Below are 14966 nucleotides of genomic sequence, written 5' to 3' on the forward strand. Positions count from 1 at the left end.
AATCATAGCAATATTTGATTTGCCGGCCACGGTTTTAGTAGCGCTGTAAAGTAACGAAGTTGAAACGCGCGCGGAGTCGGTAGCGAGGTGAGACAGTGTTACGCAACCGACACCGGTCTCGAAACAGAAACACTGCTCCGAGCCCGGCTGCGGAACTCACCGCAGCGCAGCGCCTCAGAGATAGCCGAGGGTGGGGGGAATGGTCAGCCAGGGTGGGGGAGGGGGCGGCCAGGGGAGGGGTGCTGTGTCTCGTCTCACTTTTAACCCGGCATTTGGCACGTTCGGTGGATGTGAACGGGGTTGAGCGAAACAACGCGACAGCGACCAGTGGCGACCCCGCAGCAGTGTTCTGCAACGGCAGAGGAGGCGGTGACATAGACGGCGCCTTGTTCAGCGGACGGGATCAGCGGGACAGGACCGGTGAGTTGCGCAGCGTGCTGTCGGCGGTTGCCTTTACCTGCCGTAGGCGACTCGCGTGCGTTCCCGACAGCTGGTGTCTGTTTTGGCGGGACGCAGGCTGCACGTATGACAGCGCCTGTTTACGCGTACCCACACCGCAGGCCACACTATACAGAGGAGAGAACTTGGTTCAATGACTAGTTCTTGTTCCATTCATCTAAGAACGTACAATAGATATTTTCAGACGCATTCAGTGTTTCTAGGATTCTCAGGTCTCCAAAAGACAATGTTGGTGCCTGCCGGTAAATACAATCAGCATTCCATAGTGTAGAAGCTTTTCACCTGAAGAAAAATTCCATTATTTCTGTGGAGTTTTCACTTGCGAGTACAGTGGAACCTCGTTTATCCGGTCCACATGAATCATCATCTTCTGTTCATTCGGACTGGCAGTAAAAGCGGCAACAATCGATGACGACAAGCGTTAATCCAGTCAACATCCGTTCACGGATGATGACACGGTGCTGGTTAACAAACCAACATTGAGTTCTACAGTATTTATTGGCCCCGTTTGCTGAGAGTGTAAAATGACGTCGGAGAGAACGTGGTATTGTCCAAAGAACAAAGTAAGTCCATCCGTTTGTGAGTCCACTGGCGCAGTCTGCACATTGAATAAACAATGTTGACCCTGCGGAATTCGCTGTAGCATATACAAGTGTTCCATGTTAACCAGAAGTAGATGTTGACTTAAAATGACTGGCTGCGAAATGATCTTGATGACGAAGTTATCGCCGTTTGTTGGTCTACAATGACAAATATTGATGATGGATTAGTTAAGCTCAATCTGAAGACATAACAGGCGGAGTGGCCATAATGCAGCTGAACGAAATAATTGTTTATTTGGAACCTCAGGCGCAAAATACTTCGGCAGAACTAATGCTGGAGGCACGCCAACTTGATCGTGATACGCATAAACAACGTCCTAATCTGGCGTCAAAGAAATATACATAGTGATTGTTTCAGTATGTAAAACCCATTCTGTTCTTTGTCAATATCCAGTTACAATTTTTGTGAAAATAATGGATAATTTGTTTCGTGGAAACAAGTATAACGTGCGTGTTTATTGCATTTAACCAAAGTCGATCTAATTTTTTTCAGAGTTTCTGGATTTTCGCTACTCCGAATGATCTACGGCAATCAAAATCCTAGTTCAATGCGTCGGAGCATTTTTGTGATACAAGAAGCAATTGTAATTTTGGACAAATGATTTTTTAAACGCAATTGCGTCTTTGAGGCAGGGTTTCCATTGTGTACTAAGTAGTGACTTGTGTTTTGAGGGCCAAATTACACAGTTTACCACCATTCTTGCAGTGAAGAAACCAGCCACAATCATTTGCATTCTTCTCTACATGCTAGGACTTCAAACTATGGCATCTCCAAACAACTTCATGTTTCTTAACAGCTAGACGAGCATAGTAATAAAGTTCACCTCCATTGCCTGCAGAAGATGACCACTTCTTTGCAACAAGCAAAGAACTGTAAGAATCTGCTGATGTGACGTCCAGCAAAGTTTGCTACAGATCTCTTGAGAACTTCGCATCCAGATCGCAGCACCTTATCCTGGAAGGAGCAACATCACAAAAGCAATTTCCAGTATACATCAAGAGTGTGTGTGAAAGCCGTTGTATATGACAGTCGTATTCTCTAAAAACTGTGGTAATATCTTTTAAAATCTTGTCTTAATATTTGCCCGATACAACGATTTAAATCCGATGTTGATGAAGGAATTAGATTAAGAAACGAGACAGTAAAAGTATTCAATGGATTTTACTACTTGGGCAATAAAATAACTTACGATAGCCGAAGTAGAGAGTATATAAAATACAGACTGGCAATAACAAGGCGTTTAAGAAACAGATTAACAACAGATATAAATTGAAGTGTTAGGAAGTCTCATCTGAAGGTATTCGTCTGCAGTGCTGCCTCGTAGTACAGCGAAAAGTGGACGATTAAAAGTTCAGACAAGAACAGAACCTTGTGAAATGTGGTACTAAAGAAAAATTCTTAAGATTGGGTGAGTAGATAGAATGACTGACGCGGAGACATTGAATCGAAATGGGGGAAAAAGAAATTATGGCATAAATTGACTAAAGGAAGAACTCTGTTGCGAGATCACCAGTTTAGTATTGGAGGGGAGTGTAGGGGTAAAAATTGTAGAGGGAGAACAAGAGATGAATACAGTAAGCAGTTCAGAAGGATGTAGGTCACAATAGTTGTTAGATGTTTGCACAGGAACAGAACAGCGTGGAGAATTTTTTTTCGACAGCTTTTTGTACGAATAACATCTGTTTTCCTCCAGTGACCCCCTCAGTTTCCTACATCCCTAACCCGTCAATGTTAAACGAACTCAGACTGCAACACGAGTTCCTCGTCTCAAAATTTCTTGACTCTAGATTCTACTCTACGCGCGGGGCATCCAAAAACTGTAGCAGTAGTCTAGGATAAATCGCGTACAGAGTATTTTGTACCGCATCATACAGCTTTCTAAAACCCGTGACTGTAAAAATCGATTGAACAAAAACCGTCCGGGCCACCTCTGCAGGAATCATCCAGCAAGATCATAATCACAAGAGTAGCTGAGCATGAGAAATGCAAAATGCATTCGCTCTGAATAGCGTACTTTGTGACTATGTAACTCCGATAGTATTTTTCTTCAGTTAGAAATGCAGCGGTTACATCAGACCTAGGGACGAGTTAAAATGTGCCATCTGGCGCTGTGATGTACCAGAAACAAGCCCTTTCAAACCAAACAGCCCATACATTTTAACTCAACGCATCTCACAACGTCAACAGTTGTGTTGCACGTAGCTGGCAGTTTCCTTCTCACAAAACATGATGATTGTCAAACATTTTCGCTCCAGATGGTCCGGACTCTGCAGCAGAAGGCGAGTAGCTAAATATTCCCTTTGCCTGCCTCGCGTGTTGGACTGGACGCCCATGTTGCAATCTTCACGTGCTCCAAAAGTTACCCGTCAAACGGAACAGTTTTTGTGCTTTGGCATGTCGTTCTCATTAAAACCGTGTTTTCTGTTCCCTAAAGGCATGTCCGTAGTGTTTCACCAGTAAACAATTTCTTAAATTAAAATTTATAACATCACCAGAATAATCGTACCATTAAGAAGCAAGTGTTTTGCTCTGGCAACATTTCTATAATTAGCTCTACATCGGATATTGTAGGTGGTTGCACAGACGCGTTGGTCCCGAATAACATCCGCACGGAACGGAAGTCAGTTCTTCATTCAATCGTGATTAATTGTGCCAGGGGACAACAGAGTCGTACGCTTCTTAAAAAAATCTTTGCTTGAACTTGGTGACAACGAATTACAGAAGAACCATGTTTGCAGTTTGTTTCCCCTTCCTCACTTTTTACGGATTGTTACCGCAATTTCGTGATCGATGTATTTTATGGGAGTAAAGTTATGGAGGCAGAGAAGTATTTGTTGCTAATAAAAGACAGAAAGGGCATATTCCTGCTGAAAGTCTAAACATCTTATTGTGTGAGAGGTAAGAATGCAGGTCTTCCGTTCTGAAAGTGAACTTGTTTTGCAAAATTTTATCCAGTGAGTGAAACAATTACACAGACGCAATAAATTTTGTGCAATGAAAAGCCACATCAGGTCCCTCACAAACAGGATCCACTCATCATTATTTAAGTTTACCAGATATTTATCTGCTCTTTTAAAAAGTAGAACGATGTACTCCTTTTCACGGTACTCGAAAGTAGTAGTCCAAGTATCCTTGTTCACTCGTAGATCACTTTTTATAAGGTTGTTGGACGTGTCTTGGTATTGCAGTTTAATAATAGCGTAATTTGTATATACAGGCATTTACGTCCTTTGTGGTCTAGTTTGACAAGGATGGGACAGTTAGTCGGTCGTGGCCTTTTGATGGGAACACATCCCGCTACTTGTCTGAAGTAGTTTAGGGAAACCACGGAAAACCTAAATCAGGACGGACGGATGAGGGTTGGAGCCTCCACTACTCTCTCAAATACAGGGCTAATCTGTTTAAAAAAAAGTGTTGTTTCATTCGGTTTACCCTTACTGTACAATACTGTTTTACAAAGAAGTTCTTTAAAAACGTAAAATGCTAGTGTTACACTGTCCATCTACGTCTCAGTCCCAGTCACTACACAGACTACATGCATTGCTTCGTAACATAACACTACACACACACACACACACACACACACACACACACACACACACACACACACACACACACACACACACACACACACAAATCAGCTGATGTCAGGACCATAGCGACGATGTATCGCGTCCATTTTGTGTACGGCAACTTCCCATTTGCGAGACTGAAAAACTAGTCAGCATTCCTCTATAACGAGTGAGATTTTGAGCTCAGAAAGAGGATAAGGTGTTAGTATTATAGATTACTTAGTTTTGGGAGACTGTTTTCTAAGAAACAAATAAAGTAGAAAAAACATAGTGCGAAAGTGTTACAGGAACGATCATTCGAAGCAAAAAAGTCTGAATAAGTAAGGGCTCTAAAATCTAAAAAAGCTTTGAGCACCCGTTCAATAGAAGAGATTTGTTTCAATGCGTCGAAGATGAAGTGCTCGTAGCTTTTAAGGTACGCATTTTAAAGCCTATATTTACTAGACTTTTTTTGCTTCGATTGATTGTTTCTGCCATATCCCTGAATATTGACCATTTCCCTTGTACACCCTATATGCGTTCCAAATTTTTTTTTAAACTACTTGTTTAAATAAGTTCGTTTCAGTAATTTATTTGGATAATTTATTGTAAAGTTTTATTCGGTGCTGAAAATGCTGTTCTGAGTTTTGTGTTTATACTTCCTCGGTAAATGTAAGTTCAGTCCAGTTCCTTATTTCATGGACATACAGAGCCCTGTTTGTGCAGCAATTATCAATGATGTTTTTGATATGTACAGTTGATTGATAAATGTACTCACCTAGTTTGGTTAAAATCTCTTGCAGTTTATCTCCTGTAGTTAAAAACTCTTGCAAAGACAAGTATGCCGGCCGGGGTGGCCGAGCGGTTCTAGGCGCTACAGTCTGGAACCGCGTGACCGCTACGGTCGCAAGTTCGAATCCTGCCTCGGGCATGGGTGTGTATGATGTCCTTAGGTTAGTTAGGTTTAAGTAGTTCTAAGTTCTAGGGGGCTGATGACCATAGATGTTAAGTCCCATAGTGCTCAGAGCCATTTGAACCATTTTTGAAAGACAAGTATAGTGGTATAACGCTTGTTGATGCTGGTGTTGAAACAGTTCGTGAAAATATCCGAAAAAATGTGCTTAAAGTAAAAGGCAAGAGCGGTCGGAACCTGCCAGTCTAGCGTAAACACCACCAAGTGTGGTTCCACTGTCAAGCGGCATAGTTGAACACAGCCTTTCGACTGTTTACTTGTTTTCGCAGAAGCTTTTCACTTAAATATGAGTACTTTTATGCATTGGAAGTTGTTTTCCCAAGCTCCGTCTAATACGCTAGAGGTTAGCATGCAGTTCCTTTCCAACAATACGAGCTGACCCTGTGTAATTATCTTTCTTCAAATCATTTTGACGCAAGTCGGGAAGATTAGAGTGATTTACTGCCTTGATGAAGGTGCAGATCGCTTTTTGATGTTTTGTGAACGAACTAACGGATGCATACTATCGGACAATTGCTTCCCGTGTATTTCAGGCGTGACAGACGGTGGCCAACATATCACGGGTCCTTTATAATTGCAATTAAACATCCCCCACAATATAATGTGATGAAAACAGACTGGTTTTAATAAGCGATTGGCCAGTCGAATGTTTATTAGTTGAGTCGGTTTCTTCGGCCAAATGAAACAACTGAATGACACTAGGCTCTGCTGCCACGTCATCTATATGAATGTTTTTCACACACGCTTTTCTGGTCGGAGTGTTTCACTTAATGTCTGACAATCATGTCTGCGCACTGGAGTGGTTTCGCTTACACGTATAGTCCAGCCTTTTCGGTTATAAGAGTGAACTTCAAAAGGAAAGCAGCACAGTATCGTGGCAAGCCAAGTAACTTTAATTGAATGCTGCACTACACTTCGGAGCGACTCAGATACGTGACAATATTTTTCAACATAATCAGCAAGTATCTATAATCAACGGTCGAGACGTTCTACCAATCGCTCAATCCGTCGGCTTAGATATCCGTTCCTTGGTTGTGGAGCCATTTGAGAACGGCTTGGTAAACGTCCTCATCGTGTGATTGCTGCGGATCAGTTCCTCGATTGCCTGGAAATTGTCGTCGGAGGTCGATGGCTTTCCTTTCCGATCAGCAGCACACGCCTCAGCGCGGCCTTGGTCAACTTGCTATCACCGTTTCACTACGGCTGGACTCGATATTACGTTCGGCCCATGTACCGCCAGAATTTCACGGTTAATCTATGTGCAATTTAGACGTTTTTCCCACAAGAATCGTACTGCCCTGCGCGCTTCAGCTTTGGGGCACGTTTTCAGTTGCGGCGCCATTTCAGTCGCTCACTATAACGCACTTGGTATCTGTACCGCAGCAGAACTGTTTCTGCAGGAAATGCGGAATGTTTACTTTCTTTTGACAATGCGTTTCCCTTCTTGCTTCACGGTCTTAGCGTGGGACGACGTGTGTATATAGCTTACTTTCTGAAGTCCCTTCTACATGGTTCACACCTATGGTTGCCAATTAAAAAATAATAAATAAATAAATTACATCAGGGAGAGGTTAATAAAATGCGTGTTGCTACGACGAAGTATTTTCAGATTTTATATATTTCTTTGCTTAAATCCGAATTTTTTGTACTTCTGGCATTAAATATCAATTTTTTGTTGTATCTTAAGAGTTTAGTAACTGGTGCTACATCCAAGTTTATGTTTAAATACGTGGACAAATACTTTTTTACTTTGACTTTATTGAAGCTGTCTCCTCTTCCCGCGGGCTTGCACACATCACTCTTTCGGTAAATACTGAGGTGACGTGAACAGAAAGCGTGTAGGATGCAATATTTTTAAATTGTTTAGTGACTTAATCACTTGCTTTTTAATCGTACACAGTCAGAAGTCACCTTTCTCGAAAAATATTTTCCATTGCTCGTTAATCTTCTGTGTACTTATTTAATTAATGTAGATTCAGAATGCGAATAACCCTTGCTGGTATGGGATTGTTGGAAACTCTGAACAACTGTTCAGTTGATATGTGAAAAGTAGGAAGCAGAAAGTTGTCCTGTGTCATCAGACAGGAAGAGCTTTTAATCTGATCGTATCATGTAAAGTTGCGGATACTCTGAAGTTCTGTTCTGGGTCCGTTGGTTTTCTTGGTGTATATTTGAAATTAGGTCTAACACAGTGATCATTTCGCTGTTTAGCAAATTAGACAGAACTGGGTACAGGATATACTAAATTCTGTTCGTCTTAGCTGACGTAACAGTTCTGCAAGCGTAAGTCTCACCCAGAGATTAGGGTACCGGTCAGTGAGAGATAGTGTCACTATATGCTACACTCCTGGAAATTGAAATAAGAACACCGTGAATTCATTGTCCCAGGAAGGGGAAACTTTATTGACACATTCCTGGGGTCAGATACATCACATGATCACACTGACAGAACCACAGGCACATAGACACAGGCAACAGAGCATGCACAATGTCGACACTAGTACAGTGTATATCCACCTTTCGCAGCAATGCAGGCTGCTATTCTCCCATGGAGACGATCGTAGAGATGCTGGTTGTAGTCCTGTGGAACGGCTTGCCATGCCATTTCCACCTGGCGCCTCAGTTGGACCAGCGTTCGTGCTGGACGTGCAGACCGCGTGAGACGACGCTTCATCCAGTCCAAAACATGCTCAATGGGGGACAGATCCGGAGATCTTGCTGGCCAGGGTAGTTGACTTACACCTTCTAGAGCACGTTGGGTGGCACGGGATACATGCGGACGTGCATTGTCCTGTTGGAACAGCAAGTTCCCTTGCCGGTCTAGGAATGGTAGAACGATGGGTTCGATGACGGTTTGGATGTACCGTGCACTATTCAGTGTCCCCTCGACGATCACCAGTGGTGTACGGCCAGTGTAGGAGATCGCTCCCCACACCATGATGCCGGATGTTGGCCCTGTGTGCCTCGGTCGTATGCAGTCCTGATTGTGGCGTTCACTGCACGGCGCCAAACACGCATACGACCATCATTGGCACCAAGGCAGAAGCGACTCTCATCGCTGAAGACGACACGTCTCCATTCGTCCCTCCATTCGCGCCTGTAGCGACACCACTGGAGGCGGGCTGCACGATGTTGGGGCGTGAGCGGAAGACGGCCTAACGGTGTGCGGGACCGTAGCCCAGCTTCATGGAGACGGTTGCGAATGGTCCTCGCCGATACCCCAGGAGCAACAGTGTCCCTAATTTGCTGGGAAGTGGCGGTGCGGTCCCCTACGGCACTGCGTAGGATCCTACGGTCTTGGCGTGCATCCGTGCGTCGCTGCGGTCCGGTCCCAGGTCGACGGGCACGTGCACCTTCCGCCGACCACTGGCGACAACATCGATGTACTGTGGAGACCTCACGCCCCACGTGTTGAGCAATTCGGCGGTACGTCCACCCGGCCTCCCGCATGCCCACTATACGCCCTCGCTCAAAGTCCGTCAACTGCACATACGGTTCACGTCCACGCTGTCGCAGCATGCTACCAGTGTTAAAGACTGCGATGGAGCTCCGTATGCGACGGCAAACTGGCTGACACTGGCGGCGGCGGTGCACAAATGCTGCGCAGCTAGCGCCATTCGACGGCCAACATCGCGGTTCCTGGTGTGTCCGCTGTGCCGTGCGTGTGATCATTGCTTGTACAGCCCTCTCGCAGTGTCCGGAGCAAGTATGGTGGGTCTGACACACCGGTGTCAATGTGTTCTTTTTTCCATTTCCAGGAGTGTATATAAGCTGTTTGGTCTTCTGTTTGTAACTCCGTGTATTAATATAGTACTACGATGATATATATATATGTATATATATTACACAAACACTCACATCAATGTTATGTCACTAAACATGAGAGATGATCTAAAAAAATTCTTTGCAGATGTCTGTTATTGTAAAAGACGTGGCACGTAATACTAAGGACATAGCTAACAAGGTAATCACTGACTTCAGTACGTGGCATTCAGGGAACAGATTAATGCTTAGCTACAACAAAACGCAATGGATAGGTTTCCGGATACGGAACTCTTGTAAAAGAGAAATTTCACTGCACCAAATTGGTCAAACAGTTAACGAAGTTGAAGTTGGCCATTTCATATTCTTAGGACTGAGAACGGATGGCAAGCTTTCTTGAAAGTATCGTGTTCTACATCTTATGCAGAAACTGACTACACTTACCTTACTTTCACCCTATATATCCTTTTTTTTGTTTTTTTTTTTAGGGGGGGAGCGGCAGTTCTATTCCCACCAAGTATATTCTTAACACAGAAAATTACCGTCCGGCTAATCTGTGGTGTCAGTTCACGAAGACTGTGTAGACAGATGTCCCGGTTCTCGGAATCCTACTTGCCGTCCTTGTGCATATCTTTCATCAGGGGATTTATTGCTGACAATACTGACTCACTCAGAAGAAACTGGAACATTCGTGGATAAGACTTCCTTGAGCATTTTACAGAAAGGTATGCGCTATTCATTTTCATTGGGCTTCTAGCAGAAGTGAGGAAAAAAATGAATGATAAACGCAAAGTATTCAAATCTAAGCTGAAAGATTTCTTTGTGGCACACAACTGCCCTACACAGGAGTTCCTCGCGGTAATTGAGAATTTCTCTCCGTAATATGTTACTTATTCGCATTCTTTACAACAATTTCTTTCGTATTTATTCTTTTGTTTATAAATGTTCTAATCAGTTATTAGCCATGTCCTGAATCGACTCGTTCCCTGGCCAAGTAGCTTTAGCTCGCATGGTGCCACAGAACCTGATAAATAGGTAGATAAATAATTGCGCACTTGTAGGAAACATGTCATTTATGATAAATTTATATCTTCGAATTAATTGCTGCTTGAATATCTCGAATGTACATCACTAACAAGCCAAATTTATTAGATCAATGACATCACTATTATTATTCTATTTTTTATGTTTGCTCGGACTTTATGATAGCGTAAGGCAGTATAATGTGGAAATGCCCTCAGTATGCAACTTTAGATTGCATATTTCAGATCAGTCTATGTAAATGCACAAGACAAAACTGCCAGAAGAAGCGCACCTGTGGACAACAGTAAGAATGGCACTTGCATATTGTAACAGTTTCACCCCGAACTTAAGATTACGAATTTCACTGTTCTCCGTTCCAAGCACCAAAAACAAACTAAGAGACAGTGAAACACTGGAAGCTTGCAAATGGACATAACTCGACAAGGGAAAGTCAGCAGTGAGATCATATTTTGCATCTTTAAATATGAGTGTTTGTTGTGGTTTCCTGGAAGCAGATAAACGGGCGTGGTGAGTCAGACGCTACAGGGCGCTAATGATGACAGTGACAGGACAGCGGCAGCTTAAAATACGGCGACGCTGGACTCCGGCCAATGGGAGCTATCGACAAGCACGCACCATACTCTACAGATCATCGAACGGGAGCTGAAGCAGTGGAAGCTTTGAAACGAGTTACCTCAAGTTGTTGTACAATGTGCGAATGACAGGATGATAGGATATTTTTGGTTGGCGAACAGAACCTGGAAGCGACTGTTTTTAGTGGTTCACCCATTCCAGCGTGGTTAAACATCTTTGCCGTGTATACCTTGTCTTTCCCCGTTCACAGAAGCTGGTACTGCCTTGTGCTCATCAGACGAATGGTAGAATTTCAGTTTCGTAGTCCTGCTTTGCAGCAGTTTTCCTAGAAAGGGTTACGAAGGTTCCATCGTCTGCTCTTTTTCGTCCAAACAAATGTGAGATATTCGAGTCCAACTGGGAGATCAAGTACAATACACTTATATTCACTTTATTCTTACCGAGTTGGGAGCAGTCCTCTGGCTTCCTTGCAGCACTTTCTGGGCGTCTGTTTTTGAAATTAGATCCAACACAGTGATCATTTCGCTATTTAGCGAATTAGACAGAACTGGGTTCTGAGTTTAGGGTATACTAATTTCTGTTCGTCTTAGCTGACGGGTGAGTTCTGCATGCATAAGCCTCACACGGAGATTACTGTACCGTTCAGTGAGAGGTAGTGTCACTACATGCTATGTAAGGAGTTTGGTTTCCTGTTTGTAAGCATCTATATGAGGCAGAAATACGAGCAAAACATTACAGTCAAGATAAATAATGTGCCTCGACAGGTGTTGGTGATTCTTCTCTTTAATTCCATTCGCAAATTTGACGCGTTGTGGCGTACGAATGGGATGCCTTTTTCAAAGTGTTCTTAGATCACAATTCGCTCGAGAAGTAAGAAACATTTCGGTAAATACTTACCCATTTTTCAATGATACATACGTTTGGTCAGAAACGGAAGGAACTTGACAGCGTTGTAACCACTTAGACTAATATAAAACATTTATTTTAAAAACGATGTAGAACATAGTTCATTTTCAAGTGCCTGTGAAGTGCAAGTACAGTAAAGAGTAAGTATGTATTTGAAAACATGGGCACACACAGTTCATAGCATGTTGGAACACGAGCGTAAGGCCGTACTGGAAAAAAAAAAAAAACATTGTCGAGACGTTAAAAAATAAAACGAAAATTACATGAAAGTACTTTGCGTGCATCAAATGTGTAAAGGAAGGTTCTCACTAATCCTGGTGGAATCAATATGGCTATAATGTCAGGTTTAAAAGATTGCCCATTGTTGGAACAATTCGTAGTGTTATTGGATTCTTCGCTTGTCTTCAGTATTGCAATCTTTTGGCGTATGCTCTGTGCTCTCGCAGCTGTTACGAGGCCGGTATCTTCGCATACGTGCCCTCGATACAACGGTCAACCTCGGTCAAGTAAACAGCCTGTTTTCCGTTTGCCTGGTTGTCACTTATCGTTCATTAACGGTTTTTGACATAATACCAATACTGATTGCATGGCTAGTCTTGAACACTTGTTTTTCTATATTTCTCGGTAATTTACAATCTTTGGATCACTTCAGTTTCCAGAGTAGGCTTCCAGCACTGTAACGTATGCCTTACGTGATACTGTTCTATTACGAATAGACCTTCTGAACCTAATATAATGAACTTCCATTTATTATTCTCACTATTTTCACATTTGACATGCGGAAAAAACCCTCTTGCGTGTTTCATGTTATTGCATCTTAGCTTATTTCTCAAAACTTGAATTATGCGTCTGTTCTAGGAAGCAATGAACAATTTTTGCCACCTGATTTTGAAACAAAACACTGTGGTCTGTTTTTACCATGAATTCACTTGTATGTCAATTCTTAGGACATCATAAGCTATTTTGGCGAAACGAGACGTGGCAGAACACAGTGAGAGAGTAGACGGCTCGTAACCATTAATATTGTAAGGTTTATTCGTAGGTGTTCATCCAAACGACTTAAGAAAAACAGGTACCTGCGTTATTCCAGGCGGCTACAGACTTTTCTACGCACCATCAATTGTACGTACATCGACGCAAAATCCCCCATGGAGACGATAAATAGAACACGTTTTATGCTCACAGATGACACTGGGATAGCAACAGTCTTCTCCATAAAACACAGCACGGATTACTCAGCCAAAGATATTGCGAAAAACATCTCGCTCCGTTCGTCCATGAGACGCAGAGCGCCTTAGGGAACGACGCCCAAGTTCATGCCGTGTTCCTTGACTTGAGGAAGGCATTTGATATAGTTCCGCACCGTCGTTTAATGAACCATACACGAGCTTACCGCGAATCGGATCCGATTTATGAATGCATACAAGACATCCATGCAGACAGAACTAAGACTTCGACATAGATGAAGGTAATGGCGAGATGATCTAGGATTGGGGCAGGAAGCTGTTGATGTGCTGCATTCAATGTGTACAAGAATATGGCAAATGGGGAAGTGGCCAGAAGACTGGTCGAAGTCTCTCTCCGTCCTACTACACAGAAAAGGGCCAATCAGGAAAACTGCTCCAACTAACGAACCATTGCTGTCATATCCCAGGGAAGCAAAATTTTGCTTATATCTGGAAGCAACGTTTGAAGCCATACATTCAGTCTCACATATTAGCAAAACAAGCAGGTTTTGTTGAAGGAAAAGGGAACTCTTGACAAGATTATCAAATACGACAAATAATAGGTAAATTGCGTGAGTTCCATGTTACTGCATTCTTGACCATAGGAATTCCTTTGACTGCGTTGTCTGGGAAAAGTCGTGGTAGGTACTTGCAGAGTTCGGTGCCTCACAACATTTCACAGCACTAATCAGAAGTCTACACAATAATCACCTCGCAACTGTGAAGACAAGTGCTGGCACGTTTGATTTCTTCAGTGTATCAAATGGTGTCAGACTGTGCTGCACTCCATCCCCTCAACTCTACAACATCCATGTGGAACATTTCATTAGGAACGCTCTTGATGACTGGACTGTAGGCATCTCGATTAGAGTTAACCAACTGTGACACGGCAAGCTGTGAAGATGAACTGAGAAGACGGATCATGTTAGCGTGACTTGCTATGAAGAAACTCGCCAAGATCTGGGAGAACACAACTATAACGAACTCCACAGAGGTCTGGCCTGTTGAAACACTCGTGTCTTCTGTCTTCTTTCATCGTTGCGAGATAAAGACCCGTAAAGCCAGAGACAAAACGCGCATCGATGCATTTGCGTTTCGGTGCTGGCGCAGGACGTTGCGCATAAAATGGACTGAAAGGAGGAGAAATGTGTCTGTTATTGAGCCACTCAGTATCTCCAAACGCCTTTCTTCGCGTTTCAACCAAAAAATTCTCCAGCTGTCATATTGTGAGAAGAGATGGAGAAAACCTATAGAAAATAATCATGGAAGGAAAGATCGAGGGCTAGAGACTCAGGGGAAGACGATCGAACGGGTGGATTGAGCAAATCAAGATGATCTCTGGGCTACCTCTTCGTCAGGATCTAATAGAAGCTGGGAACCGGCCAGAATGGAGCTGCTTCGTTAATAGGGTCACGACGCTCAGCAATGAGCACAACGGCTTGTGATGATGAAAGTTTATTTTAGAGTACCATAAGAAGTCTGATAGGACAGTCAGTGCATATAATACATATAAATAACCTAATGGATAACAGCCGAAACTCTATGAGGCTCTTCGCAGACGGTGCATTAGGGTATAGGAAGGTAGCGACGACAGAAGACTGTAACGAATTGCAGGAAGACCTACAGAGCATCAGTGATTGGTGCGGGGACTGGCAGTTGAGTAGGTACGAAAATAAATGTGAGCACATAAATAAGCGACGAAATACACTAGATTTCGGTTTCACTGTTGTTGTTGTTGTTGTTGTTGTGGTCTTCAGTCCTGAGACTGGTTTGATGCAGCTCTCCATGCTACTCTATCCTGTGCAAGCTTCTTCATCTCCCAGTACCTACTGCAACCTACATCCTTCTGAATCTGCTTAGTGTATTCAT

The 14966-nt window shown here is 43.2% G+C and overlaps 1 protein-coding gene across 1 annotated transcript in view; it reads left to right on the forward strand.

Annotated features, from left to right (window-relative positions):
• Positions 1-254: 254 nt before the first annotated feature.
• Positions 255-14966, forward strand: part of LOC124600066 (extensin) — a 356254-nt gene continuing 341542 nt past the window's right edge. Inside the window, exon 1 of the mRNA XM_047136131.1 lies at positions 255-420. The gene's annotated coding sequence lies outside the window, so the exon portion shown is untranslated. The remainder of the gene's footprint in view (positions 421-14966) is intronic.

The sequence above is a fragment of the Schistocerca americana genome, chromosome 1 (genome assembly GCF_021461395.2).
Source record: "Schistocerca americana isolate TAMUIC-IGC-003095 chromosome 1, iqSchAmer2.1, whole genome shotgun sequence".
NCBI lineage: Eukaryota > Metazoa > Arthropoda > Insecta > Orthoptera > Acrididae > Schistocerca > Schistocerca americana.